The following is a 15,748-nucleotide window of genomic DNA, read 5'->3' as shown; positions in this document are numbered from 1 at the left end:
TGAACCAACACTTACACCGGAGCCATCAACAACTTCAGAATCAAAATCATCACCTGAACAAACACTTACACCCGAGTCATCAACTCAAGAATCAAAATCATCACCTGAACCAACACTTACACCCGAGTCATCAACTCAAGAATCAAAATCATCACCTGAACCAACACTTACACCCGAGTCATCAACTCAAGAATCAAAATCATCACCTGAACCAACACTTACACCAGAGTCAACTACAACTCAAGAATCAAAATCACCATCTGAACCAACACTTACACCGGAGCCATCAACAACTTCAGAATCAAAATCATCACCTGAACCAACACTTACACCCGAGTCATCAACTCAAGAATCAAAATCATCACCTGAACCAACACTTACACCCGAGTCATCAACTCAAGAATCAAAATCACCACCTGAACCAACACTTACACCCGAGTCAACAACTCAAGAATCAAAATCACCACCTGAACCAACACTTATACCCGAGTCAACAACTCAAGAATCAAAATCATCACCTGAACCAACACTTACACCAGAGTCAACTACAACTCAAGAATCAAAATCACCACCTGAACCAACACTTACACCCGAGTCAACAACTCAAGAATCAAAATCATCACCTGAACCAACACTTATACCGGAGCCATCAACAACTCAAGAATCAAAATCATCACCTGAACCAACACTTACACCGGAGCCATCAACAACTCAAGAATCAAAATCATCACCTGAACCAACACTTACACCGGAGTCATCAACAACTCAAGAATCAAAATCATCACCTGAACCAACACTTACACCTGAGTCATCAACTCAAGAATCAAAATCATCACCTGAGCCAACACTTACACCCGAGTCATCAACTCAAGAATCAAAATCATCACCTGAACCAACACTTACACCAGAGTCAACTACAACTCAAGAATCAAAATCACCACCTGAACCAACACTTACACCCGAGCCATCAACAACTCAAGAATCAAAATCATTACCTGAATCAAAATCATCACCTGAACCAACACTTACTCCTGAGTCATCAACTCAAGAATCAAAATCATCACCTGAACCAACACTTACACCCGAGTCATCAACTCAAGAATCAAAATCATCACCTGAACCAACACTTACACCAGAGTCAACTACAACTCAAGAATCAAAATCACCATCTGAACCAACACTTACACCGGAGCCATCAACAACTCAAGAATCGAAATCATCACCTGAACCAACACTTACACCGGAGCCATCAACAACTCCAGAATCAAAATCATCACCTGAACCAACACTTACTCCTGAGTCATCAACTCAAGAATCAAAATCATCACCTGAACCAACACTTACACCAGAGCCATCAACAACTCAAGAATCAAAATCATCACCTGAACCAACACTTACACCGGAGCCATCAACAACTCAAGAATCGAAATCATCACCTGAACCAACACTTACACCGGAGCCATCAACAACTCAAAAATCAAAATCATCACCTGAACCAACACTTACACCCGAGTCATCAACTCAAGAATCAAAATCATCACCTGAACCAACACTTACACCGGAGCCATCAACAACTCAAGAATCGAAATCATCACCTGAACCAACACTTACACCGGAGTCATCAACAACACAAGAATCAAAATCATCACCTGAACCAACACTTACACCCGAGTCATCAACTCAAGAATCAAAATCATCACCTGAACCAACACTTACACCAGAGTCAACTACAACTCAAGAATCAAAATCACCATCTGAACCAACACTTACACCCGAGTCATCAACTCAAGAATCAAAATCATCACCTGAACCAACACTTACACCAGAGTCAACTACAAGTCAAGAATCAAAATCACCATCTGAACCAACACTTACACCGGAGCCATCAACAACTCAAGAATCAAAATCATCACCTGAACCAACACTTACACCGGAGCCATCAACAACTCAAGAATCAAAATCACCACCTGAACCAACACTTACACCGGAGCCATCAACAACACAAGAATCAAAATCATCACCTGAACCAACACTTACACCAGAGTCATCAACTCAAGAATCAAAATCATCACCTGAACCAACACTTACTCCGGAGTCATCAACAACACAAGAATCAAAATCATCACCTGAACCAACACTTACACCAGAGTCATCAACTCAAGAATCAAAATCATCACCTGAACCAACACTTACACCGGAGTCATCAACAACTCAAGAATCAAAATCATCACCTGAACCAACACTTACACCAGAGTCATCAACTCAAGAATCAAAATCATCACCTGAACCAACACTTACACCCAAGTCATCAACTCAAGAATCAAAATCATCACCTGAACCAACACTTACACCCGAGTCATCAACTCAAGAATCAAAATCATCACCTGAACCAACACTTACACCGGAGTCATCAACAACTCAAGAATCAAAATCATCACCTGAACCAACACTTACACCTGAGTCATCAACTCAAGAATCAAAATCATCACCTGAACCAACACTTACACCCGAGTCATCAACTCAAGAATCAAAATCATCACCTGAACCAACACTTACACCAGAGTCAACTACAACTCAAGAATCAAAATCACCATCTGAACCAACACTTACACCCGAGCCATCAACAACTCCAGAATCAAAATCATCACCTGAACCAACACTTACACCCGAGCCATCAACAACTCCAGAATCAAAATCATCACCTGAACCAACACTTACACCGGAGCCATCAACAACTCAAGAATCAAAATCATCACCTGAACCAACACTTACACCGGAGCCATCATCAACTCAAGAATCAAAATCATCACCTGAACCAACACTTACACCAGAGTCAACTACAACTCAAGAATCAAAATCATCACCTGAACCAACACTTACACCCGAGCCATCAACAACTCAAGAATCAAAATCATTACCTGAATCAAAATCATCACCTGAACCAACACTTACTCCTGAGTCATCAACTCAAGAATCAAAATCATCACCTGAACCAACACTTACACCCGAGTCATCAACTCAAGAATCAAAATCATCACCTGAACCAACACTTACACCAGAGTCAACTACAACTCAAGAATCAAAATCACCATCTGAACCAACACTTACACCGGAGCCATCAACAACTCAAGAATCGAAATCATCACCTGAACCAACACTTACACCAGAGCCATCAACAACTCAAGAATCAAAATCATCACCTGAACCAACACTTACACCGGAGCCATCAACAACTCAAGAATCAAAATCATCACCTGAACCAACACTTACACCGGAGTCATCAACAACACAAGAATCAAAATCATCACCTGAACCAACACTTACTCCTGAGTCATCAACTCAAGAATCAAAATCATCACCTGAACCAACACTTACACCCGAGTCATCAACTCAAGAATCAAAATCATCACCTGAACCAACACTTACACCGGAGTCAACAACAACTCAAGAATCAAAATCATCACCTGAACCAACACTTACACCTGAGTCATCAACTCAAGAATCAAAATCATCACCTGAACCAACACTTACACCCGAGGCATCAACAACTCAAGAATCAAAATCATCACCTGAACCAACACTTACACCGGAGTCATCAACAACTCAAGAATCAAAATCATCACCTGAACCAACACTTACACCTGAGTCATCAACTCAAGAATCAAAATCATCACCTGAACCAACACTTACACCAGAGTCAACTACAACTCAAGAATCAAAATCATCACCTGAACCAACACTTACACCGGAGTCATCAACAACTCAAGAATCAAAATCATCACCTGAACCAACACTTACACCGGAGCCATCAACAACTTCAGAATCAAAATCATCACCTGAACAAACACTTACACCCGAGTCATCAACTCAAGAATCAAAATCATCACCTGAACCAACACTTACACCCGAGTCATCAACTCAAGAATCAAAATCATCACCTGAACCAACACTTACACCCGAGTCATCAACTCAAGAATCAAAATCATCACCTGAACCAACACTTACACCAGAGTCAACTACAACTCAAGAATCAAAATCACCATCTGAACCAACACTTACACCGGAGCCATCAACAACTTCAGAATCAAAATCATCACCTGAACCAACACTTACACCCGAGTCATCAACTCAAGAATCAAAATCATCACCTGAACCAACACTTACACCCGAGTCATCAACTCAAGAATCAAAATCACCACCTGAACCAACACTTACACCCGAGTCAACAACTCAAGAATCAAAATCACCACCTGAACCAACACTTATACCCGAGTCAACAACTCAAGAATCAAAATCATCACCTGAACCAACACTTACACCAGAGTCAACTACAACTCAAGAATCAAAATCACCACCTGAACCAACACTTACACCCGAGTCAACAACTCAAGAATCAAAATCATCACCTGAACCAACACTTATACCGGAGCCATCAACAACTCAAGAATCAAAATCATCACCTGAACCAACACTTACACCGGAGCCATCAACAACTCAAGAATCAAAATCATCACCTGAACCAACACTTACACCGGAGTCATCAACAACTCAAGAATCAAAATCATCACCTGAACCAACACTTACACCTGAGTCATCAACTCAAGAATCAAAATCATCACCTGAGCCAACACTTACACCCGAGTCATCAACTCAAGAATCAAAATCATCACCTGAACCAACACTTACACCAGAGTCAACTACAACTCAAGAATCAAAATCACCACCTGAACCAACACTTACACCGGAGCCATCAACAACTCCAGAATCAAAATCATCACCTGAACCAACACTTACACCGGAGCCATCAACAACTCCAGAATCAAAATCATCACCTGAACCAACACTTACACCGGAGTCAACTACAACTCAAGAATCAAAATCATCACCTGAACCAACACTTACACCGGAGCCATCAACAACTCAAGAATCCAAATCATCACCTGAACCAACACTTACACCGGAGTCATCAACAACTTCAGAATCAAAATCATCACCTGAACCAACACTTACACCCGAGTCAACAACTCAAGAATCAAAATCATCACCTGAACCAACACTTACACCAGAGTCAACTACAACTCAAGAATCAAAATCACCACCTGAACCAACACTTACACCCGAGTCAACAACTCAAGAATCAAAATCACCACCTGAACCAACACTTATACCCGAGTCAGCTACAACTCAAGAATCAAAATCACCACCTGAACCAACACTTACACCCGAGTCAACAACTCAAGAATCAAAATCATCACCTGAACCAACACTTACACCGGAGCCATCAACAACTCAAGAATCAAAATCATCACCTGAACCAACACTTACACCGGAGCCATCAACAACTCAAGAATCAAAATCATCACCTGAACCAACACTTACACCGGAGTCATCAACAACTCAAGAATCAAAATCATCACCTGAACCAACACTTACACCTGAGTCATCAACTCAAGAATCAAAATCATCACCTGAGCCAACACTTACACCCGAGTCATCAACTCAAGAATCAAAATCATCACCTGAACCAACACTTACACCAGAGTCAACTACAACTCAAGAATCAAAATCACCACCTGAACCAACACTTACACCGGAGCCATCAACAACTCAAGAATCAAAATCATCACCTGAACCAACACTTACACCGGAGCCATCAACAACTCAAGAATCAAAATCATCACCTGAACCAACACTTACACCGGAGTCATCAACAACTCAAGAATCAAAATCATCACCTGAACCAACACTTACACCTGAGTCATCAACTCAAGAATCAAAATCATCACCTGAGCCAACACTTACACCCGAGTCATCAACTCAAGAATCAAAATCATCACCTGAACCAACACTTACACCAGAGTCAACTACAACTCAAGAATCAAAATCACCACCTGAACCAACACTTACACCGGAGCCATCAACAACTCCAGAATCAAAATCATCACCTGAACCAACACTTACACCGGAGTCAACTACAACTCAAGAATCAAAATCACCATCTGAACCAACACTTACACCGGAGCCATCAACAACTCAAGAATCAAAATCATCACCTGAACCAACACTTACACCGGAGCCATCAACAACTCAAGAATCAAAATCATCACCTGAACCAACACTTACACCCGAGTCATCAACTCAAGAATCAAAATCATCACCTGAACCAACACTTACACCCGAGTCATCAACTCAAGAATCAAAATCATCACCTGAACCAACACTTACACCCGAGTCATCAACTCAAGAATCAAAATCATCACCTGAACCAACACTTACACCAGAGTCAACTACAACTCAAGAATCAAAATCATCACCTGAACCAACACTTACACCCGAGTCAACAACTCAAGAATCAAAATCATCACCTGAACCAACACTTACACCAGAGTCAACTACAACTCAAGAATCAAAATCACCACCTGAACCAACACTTACACCCGAGTCAACAACTCAAGAATCAAAATCATCACCTGAACCAACACTTACACCAGAGTCAACTACAACTCAGGAATCAAAATCACCATCTGAACCAACACTTACACCGGAGCCATCAACAACTCAAGAATCAAAATCATCACCTGAACCAACACTTACACCAGAGTCATCAACAACTCAAGAATCAAAATCATCACCTGAACCAACACTTACACCGGAGCAATCAACAACTCAAGAATCAAAATCATCACCTGAACCAACACTTACACCCGAGTCATCAACTCAAGAATCAAAATCATCACCTGAACCAACACTTACACCCGAGTCATCAACTCAAGAATCAAAATCATCACCTGAACCAACACTTACACCCGAGTCATCAACTCAAGAATCAAAATCATCACCTGAACCAACACTTACACCAGAGTCAACTACAACTCAAGAATCAAAATCACCATCTGAACCAACACTTACACCGGAGCCATCAACAACTTCAGAATCAAAATCATCACCTGAACCAACACTTACACCCGAGTCATCAACTCAAGAATCAAAATCATCACCTGAACCAACACTTACACCCGAGTCATCAACTCAAGAATCAAAATCATCACCTGAACCAACACTTACACCAGAGTCAACTACAACTCAGGAATCAAAATCACCATCTGAACCAACACTTACACCGGAGCCATCAACAACTCAAGAATCAAAATCATCACCTGAACCAACACTTACACCGGAGTCAACAACTCCAGAATCAAAATCATCACCTGAACCAACACTTACACCCGAGTCATCAACTCAAGAATCAAAATCATCACCTGAACCAACACTTACACCAGAATCAACTACAACTCAAGAATCAAAATCACCATCTGAACCAACACTTACACCGGAGCCATCAACAACTCCAGAATCAAAATCATCACCTGAACCAACACTTACACCGGAGCCATCAACAACTCAAGAATCAAAATCATCACCTGAACCAACACTTACACCGGAGCCATCAACAACTCAAGAATCAAAATCATCACCTGAACCAACACTTACACCGGAGCCATCAACAACTCAAGAATCAAAATCATCACCTGAACCAACACTTACACCGGAGCCATCAACAACTCAAGAATCAAAATCATCACCTGAACCAACACTTACACCAGAGTCATCAACAACTCAAGAATCAAAATCATCACCTGAACCAACACTTACACCGGAGCAATCAACAACTCAAGAATCAAAATCATCACCTGAACCAACACTTACACCCGAGTCATCAACTCAAGAATCAAAATCATCACCTGAACCAACACTTACACCCGAGTCATCAACTCAAGAATCAAAATCATCACCTGAACCAACACTTACACCCGAGTCATCAACTCAAGAATCAAAATCATCACCTGAACCAACACTTACACCAGAGTCAACTACAACTCAAGAATCAAAATCACCATCTGAACCAACACTTACACCGGAGCCATCAACAACTTCAGAATCAAAATCATCACCTGAACCAACACTTACACCCGAGTCATCAACTCAAGAATCAAAATCATCACCTGAACCAACACTTACACCCGAGTCATCAACTCAAGAATCAAAATCATCACCTGAACCAACACTTACACCAGAGTCAACTACAACTCAGGAATCAAAATCACCATCTGAACCAACACTTACACCGGAGCCATCAACAACTCAAGAATCAAAATCATCACCTGAACCAACACTTACACCGGAGTCAACAACTCCAGAATCAAAATCATCACCTGAACCAACACTTACACCCGAGTCATCAACTCAAGAATCAAAATCATCACCTGAACCAACACTTACACCAGAATCAACTACAACTCAAGAATCAAAATCATCACCTGAACCAACACTTACACCGGAGCCATCAACAACTCCAGAATCAAAATCATCACCTGAACCAACACTTACACCGGAGCCATCAACAACTCAAGAATCAAAATCATCACCTGAACCAACACTTACACCGGAGCCATCAACAACTCAAGAATCAAAATCATCACCTGAACCAACACTTACACCGGAGCCATCAACAACTCAAGAATCAAAATCATCACCTGAACCAACACTTACACCGGAGCCATCAACAACTCAAGAATCAAAATCATCACCTGAACCAACACTTACACCGGAGCCATCAACAACTCAAGAATCAAAATCATCACCTGAACCAACACTTACACCGGAGCCATCAACAACTCAAGAATCAAAATCATCACCTGAACCAACACTTACACCGGAGCCATCAACAACTCAAGAATCAAAATCATCACCTGAACCAACACTTACACCGGAGCCATCAACAACTCAAGAATCAAAATCATCACCTGAACCAACACTAATACCGGAGCCATCAACAACTCAAGAATCAAAATCATCACCTGAACCAACACTTACACCAGAGCCATCAACAACTCAAGAATCTAAATCACCATCTGAACCAACACTTACACCGGAGCCATCAACAACTCCAGAATCAAAATCATCACCTGAACCAACACTTACACCAGAGCCATCACCAACTCCAGAATCAAAATCATCACCTGAACCAACACTTACACCGGAGTCATCAACAACTCAAGAATCCAAATCATCACCTGAACCAACACTTACACCGGAGCCATCAACAACTCAAGAATCAAAATCATCACCTGAACCAACACTTACACCGGAGCCATCAACAACTCAAGAATCAAAATCATCACCCGAACCAACACTTACACCGGAGCCATCAACAACTCAAGAATCAAAATCATCACCTGAACCAACACTTACACCGGAGCCATCAACAACTCAAGAATCAAAATCATCACCTGAACCAACACTTACACCAGAGTCAACTACAACTCAGGAATCAAAATCACCATCTGAACCAACACTTACACCGGAGCCATCAACAACTCAAAAATCAAAATCATCACCTGAACCAACACTTACACCGGAGCCATCAACAACTCAAGAATCAAAATCATCACCTGAACCAACACTTACACCGGAGCAATCAACAACTCAAGAATCAAAATCATCACCTGAACCAACACTTACACCGGAGCCATCAACAACTCAAGAATCAAAATCATCACCTGAACCAACACTTACACCGGAGCCATCAACAACTCAAGAATCAAAATCATCATCCGAACCAACACTTACACCGGAGCCATCAACAACTCAAGAAGCAAAATCATCACCTGAACCAACACTTACACCGGAGCCATCAACAACTCAAGAATCAAAATCATCACCTGAACCAACACTTACACCAGAGTCAACTACAACTCAGGAATCAAAATCACCATCTGAACCAACACTTACACCGGAGCCATCAACAACTCAAGAATCAAAATCATCACCTGAACCAACACTTACACCGGAGTCAACAACTCCAGAATCAAAATCATCACCTGAACAAACACTTACACCAGAGTCAACTACAACTCAAGAATCAAAATCACCATCTGAACCAACACTTACACCAGAGCCATCAACAACTCAAGAATCAAAATCATCACCTGAACCAACACTTACACCGGAGTCATCAACAACTCAAGAATCAAAATCATCACCTGAACCAACACTTACACCTGAGTCATCAACAACTCAAGAATCAAAATCATCACCTGAACCAACACTTACACCTGAGTCATCAACTCAAGAATCAAAATCATCACCTGAACCAACACTTACACCCGAGTCATCAACTCAAGAATCAAAATCATCACCTGAACCAACACTTACACCAGAGTCAACTACAACTCAAGAATCAAAATCACCATCTGAACCAACACTTACACCGGAGCCATCAACAACTCAAGAAGCAAAATCATCACCTGAACCAACACTTACACCGGAGCCATCAACAACTCAAGAATCAAAATCATCACCTGAACCAACACTTACACCGGAGCCATCAACAACTCAAGAATCAAAATCATCACCTGAACCAACACTTACACCGGAGCCATCAACAACTCAAGAATCAAAATCATCACCTGAACCAACACTTACACCGGAGCCATCAACAACTCAAGAATCAAAATCATCACCTGAACCAACACTTACACCAGAGCCATCAACAACTCAAGAATCTAAATCATCATCTGAACCAACACTTACACCGGAGTCATCACCAACTCCAGAATCAAAATCATCACCTGAACCAACACTTACACCGGAGTCATCAACAACTCAAGAATCAAAATCATCACCTGAACCAACACTTACACCGGAGTCATCAACAACTCAAGAATCAAAATCATCACCTGAACCAACACTTACACCGGAGCCATCAACAACTCAAGAAGCAAAATCATCACCTGAACCAACACTTACACCGGAGCCATCAACAACTCAAGAATCAAAATCATCACCTGAACCAACACTTACACCGGAGCCATCAACAACTCAAGAATCAAAATCATCACCTGAACCAACACTTACACCCGAGTCATCAACTCAAGAATCAAAATCATCACCTGAACCAACACTTACACCCGAGTCATCAACTCAAGAATCAAAATCATCACCTGAACCAACACTTACACCAGAGTCAGCTACAACTCAAGAATCTGAGACAACATCTAAACAAACATCTAGACCAGACCATTATTCTGTACTTCCACCCATTAATCCTGGACCAGTACCTGTACCAAAATTATCAACACCTGGGCCACCTGGGCCACACTCCCCATCGGCAGAAGTACCTCATACAACAGAACACCAACCACCGATAAATCCACCAGCCAGTTTGTTTCCAGAGGTACCTGATTTACATCCCCCTGTGCTTCCCAACATCCCTCCCGAAATAGAGCACGAGCTAGAACCACCCTGGAGAAGGCGCAATTGTCATAGAGGGTAGATCAAGCAAGAAATGTATCCCCAAAGCAAATTACGTTAGTCTCTTATATTCTTGAAAGGAAAGGTGGGTTGGAATTTTGGTCTGAAAATGGAAATAAATATATAAGAAAGATGTGTAATTTTGTCATTTATATACTTACTTTCTCCTAATATTAAAATGTATTCTTAAAAACAACAGTGCATGTACTGGGAATGAGTCTTGAAAGGAGCAAAATGGTGATTACAGAGATGCACAGTAAACATAAAGGACCAAAAAGATTAAACAATACATCAAGTGACATTTGTACACATGCTGCTGTTTATCTTTGATACACTCACAGAGGCCTGTTTTTTTTAAAGTGTATTAAAATTAGGCCGTACATTCCTAATAAGTCATATAGAGTTATATTGTAATATTATATTGTCACCTATACACACTTGTGTACAAATACTGCTGTGTAAAAAGTATGTAAAAGTACACAGTGGTGAACTGTGAACGCACAGTTACTAGACGCAAATCTGTGGCGAGATTCGATACAAAGTCAATGCAATAACGTGAGTAGACGCGAATTCGCATGAGTCGAAAAAATGTAACTGCCTCGGAAAATTCGCATCACGTGGTGTAGCAAGTTGCAATTAAACGACGGAGATGTCCGCTCCATATAAACAGTCGTTCGCCGATGTCATTTGGTAACGATCGATCGTTTTGATCACTACGTCATTAATAACGTCCCTCGTGCACATGCAGCTCACGTGCTGTTCTGAATTGCGAGAGAAAATATTTCACTTTTGTAACTTAATTAAACAGACTGCTGATGAAGGCAGTCAACAAAGCAGACAGAGAGACAGACAGAAAGAGGGGGCAGGGCCGGCAGCTGTGCAGAGAGCAGAGGTGCAGGTGTGTTGGGGGACTGAAGCAAAGCAAAGTGATCAGATTAAAGTGGATTGCGAATTGAAACTTAATACAGTGAAGAAAAGAGTACAATTACAGCGTGGAAGTCTATGTGATGTGCTTCTCACAGAAATCAATTAATTGCACCTGAAGTATTTCATACCTCTTTTTCTGACATACTCTGACCACACTCCTGCATCCAAGTAGGGTTTTCAAAGAAAGAAAAGAAAAATTAAGACTCATTCTGGGTGTTGCACATGACAAATATATAATGCACATTGAGTTCATAAGCTGATATCTGACAGCCACAGCTGTCAAGAGGAGGGATGACTCGGGGCTAAACACGTACACACCTACTGGGCTTGTCAGTCTATTTAGCACTACCTTTCTCTGAATTGTCCTCAGACAGTGTTGGCAGTTGCATTGAAGTAAAGCTTTGATCCATTTTCCTTCATTGTTTACTGAGAGTAAGAGGAGAGGATCAAGGACACTTTGATACATGTACAGTAGAAATGAAGATACAGCCAGTAAGTTTTGCATAGAGTGGAGTCTTCAACAGCACCGTCATTACACGTCCTCTAGAAAGTCACTGTGCTCAGCTATAAAATAGTCCAACGTACACCCATTAGACTTTAAGAGCCATGCCAAAGGATAGCCAGATGAACTGACTCCTGTATCCCCATGACTGTTCCTAAAGCAACCTTTTACAACCCTAATGATATGAACCACTTTTACAATGCTTGCATTTCTTTGTCTCTTTCTTTCTCCTGCTCTCCCTCCAGTTCCAAATACAAGATTAGAGTGTAGAAACATGCAAATGAAAGTTTATCTTTGTACTCACGGTCACACCAGCTCAGTCCGAGGGAGACATCTGCCCATTTTTCACAGTCATCCTCACAGGTGAAAGCTTTGGGAGGCTTATGAAATGTTTTACAAATTGACAAAATTGAGACGAAAATGTAAACGCATCTAGGAAAGAGAGCTGAACAGATCCTGATTTAGCTCACTGGACTAAAGATTAACCAACAAACCTATTATGGAGATTCAACGTTACCTCTGGCTTCTGTCTATGTAAGTAGAACTTAACACTGGTCATTATTCATCCTGTATGGTTTGCTGTATATCTAGTCGTTTTTCCTGTTTTAATGTTTGTTGATAAAGATTTATAAGAACTATTTTTTTGGGATGTTGAAAATTCAAAGTGAATATTCAAATTGGCAAGTATCATGTCTTCCCCCCACCAGAGTAACCTCCTGTTCAGGTTCAGAGACGGGTTTCAATGATGACTCTAGACACTAAAGATTATAACCAGAACTGGATGAAGTCTATAGCTGATGAGACTCCAATATCTGCTATTCCCATTCCTGGAACTCACGACAGCTCATCATTGAATGGAGGACCTCTTATTCAATGTCAAGTTTGGACATTGGAAAAGCAACTTAATGTGGGAATCCGGTCTTTTGATATGCATGCTGGGCTTTGGTTGCCAACCCAAGAGCACATGTATCTGCGAAATAGTCACTGGCTTGTTACAAAATACATTAAATTTGATGAAGTCCTGAAGATCATTTTCAATTTCTTAAATGCCCATGAAAGTGAGACGGTGCTGATGAAGGTGACACTTCATGGACTGTATAAGACCAAGGTTATAAAACTGATGGAAAAAGCAATTCAAAAATTCAAGAATAAAATATGGACCGATTGGTCAGTACCAACCATGCAACAGGCAAGGGGCAAGATTGCTTTTCTCCGGAGTAATACATACAGTGTTGGAGTTATAAACCACCAATCATTTTTCCTTAATTATAAAACACTTGAAAATGTTGAAGACAAAATACAGAAGATCAAGACACTCCTCTGTGAACATCACATTGTGCTGACTGGCAAAGAAGCATCAACTCTTGAAAGACCTAAACCTTTGGCTAAAAAAATTAACAGGCAGCTTCATGAATTTGTGGTGGACCACAAAAAAAGCTCCTTAAACCGAGGGTGCTTTGGTGTCTTAAGCATGGACTTCCCCAGTGCTGATCTTATTAAAAAAATCACTCAAATCACACCATGCAATTGTGGTAAGGGTGGAGGAAAAGGACAAAGACACGATGAAGAGAAGCCTGAAATGACACCAACAGCAGAGTCAACAACAACTCCACCAGAATCAGAACCACCATCTGAACCAATATCTTCTCCAGAGTCAACAACAACTCCACCAGACTCAGAACCACCATCTGAACCAATGTCTTCGCCAGAGTCAACAACAATTCCACCAGAATCAGAACCACCATCTGAACCAATGTCTTCGCCAGAGTCAACAACAATTCCACCAGAATCAGAACCACCATCTGAACCAATATCTTTGCCAGAGTCAACAACAACTCCACCAGAATCAGAACCACCATCGGAACCAATATCTTCGCCAGAGTCAACAACAATTCCACCAGAATCAGAACCACCCTCGGAACCAATGTCTTTGCCAGAGTCAACAACAACTCCACCAGAATCAGAACCACCATCGGAACCAATATCTTCGCCAGAGTCAACAACAACTCCATCAGAATCAGAACCACCATCGGAACCAATATCTTCGCCAGAGTCAACAACAATTCCACCAGAATCAGAACTGCCATCTGAACCAATATCTTTGCCAGAGTCAACAACAACTCCATCAGAATCAGAACCACCATCAGAACCAATATCTTCACCAGAGTCAACAACAATTCCACCAGAATCAGAACCACCATCTGAACCAATATCTTTGCCAGAGTCAACAACAACTCCACCAGAATCAGAACCACCATCTGAACCAATATCTTCGCCAGAGTCAACAACGTCTCCCCCAGAATCAGAACCACCATCTGAACCAATATCTTCGCCAGAGTCAACAACGTCTCCACCAGAATCAGAACCACCATCTGAACCAATATCTTCGCCAGAGTCAACAACGACTTTACCGGAATCAGAACCACCATCTGAACCAATATCTTCGCCAGAGTCAGCAACGTCTCCACTAGAATCAGAACCACCATCTGAACCATTATCTTCGCCACAGTCAACAACAACTCCATCAGAATCAGAACCACCATCAGAACCAATATCTTTGCCAGAGTCAACAACAACTCCACCAGAATCAGAACCACCATCGGAACCAATATCTTCGCCAGAGTCAACAACAACTCCATCGGAATCAGAACCACCATCTGAACCAATATCTTTGCCAGAGTCAACAACAACTCCACCAGAATCAGAACTGCCATCTGAACCAATATCTTCGCCAGAGTCAACAACAACTCCACCAGAATCAGAACCACCATCTGAACCAATATCTTCGCCAGAGTCAACAACGTCTCCCCCAGAATCAGAACCACCATCTGAACCAATATCTTCGCCAGAGTCAACAACGTCTCCACCAGAATCAGAACCACCATCTGAACCAATATCTTCGCCAGAGTCAACAACGACTTTACCGGAATCAGAACCACCATCTGAACCAATATCTTCGCCAGAGTCAGCAACGTCTCCACTAGAATCAGAACCACCATCTGAACC

Source organism: Semicossyphus pulcher, unplaced genomic scaffold, assembly GCF_022749685.1.
Source record: "Semicossyphus pulcher isolate SPU_LCO1_2020_fin unplaced genomic scaffold, fSemPul1.0.p SCAF_5, whole genome shotgun sequence".
NCBI classification, from domain to species: domain Eukaryota; kingdom Metazoa; phylum Chordata; class Actinopteri; order Labriformes; family Labridae; genus Semicossyphus; species Semicossyphus pulcher.
This window is presented reverse-complemented; position numbering follows the sequence as displayed.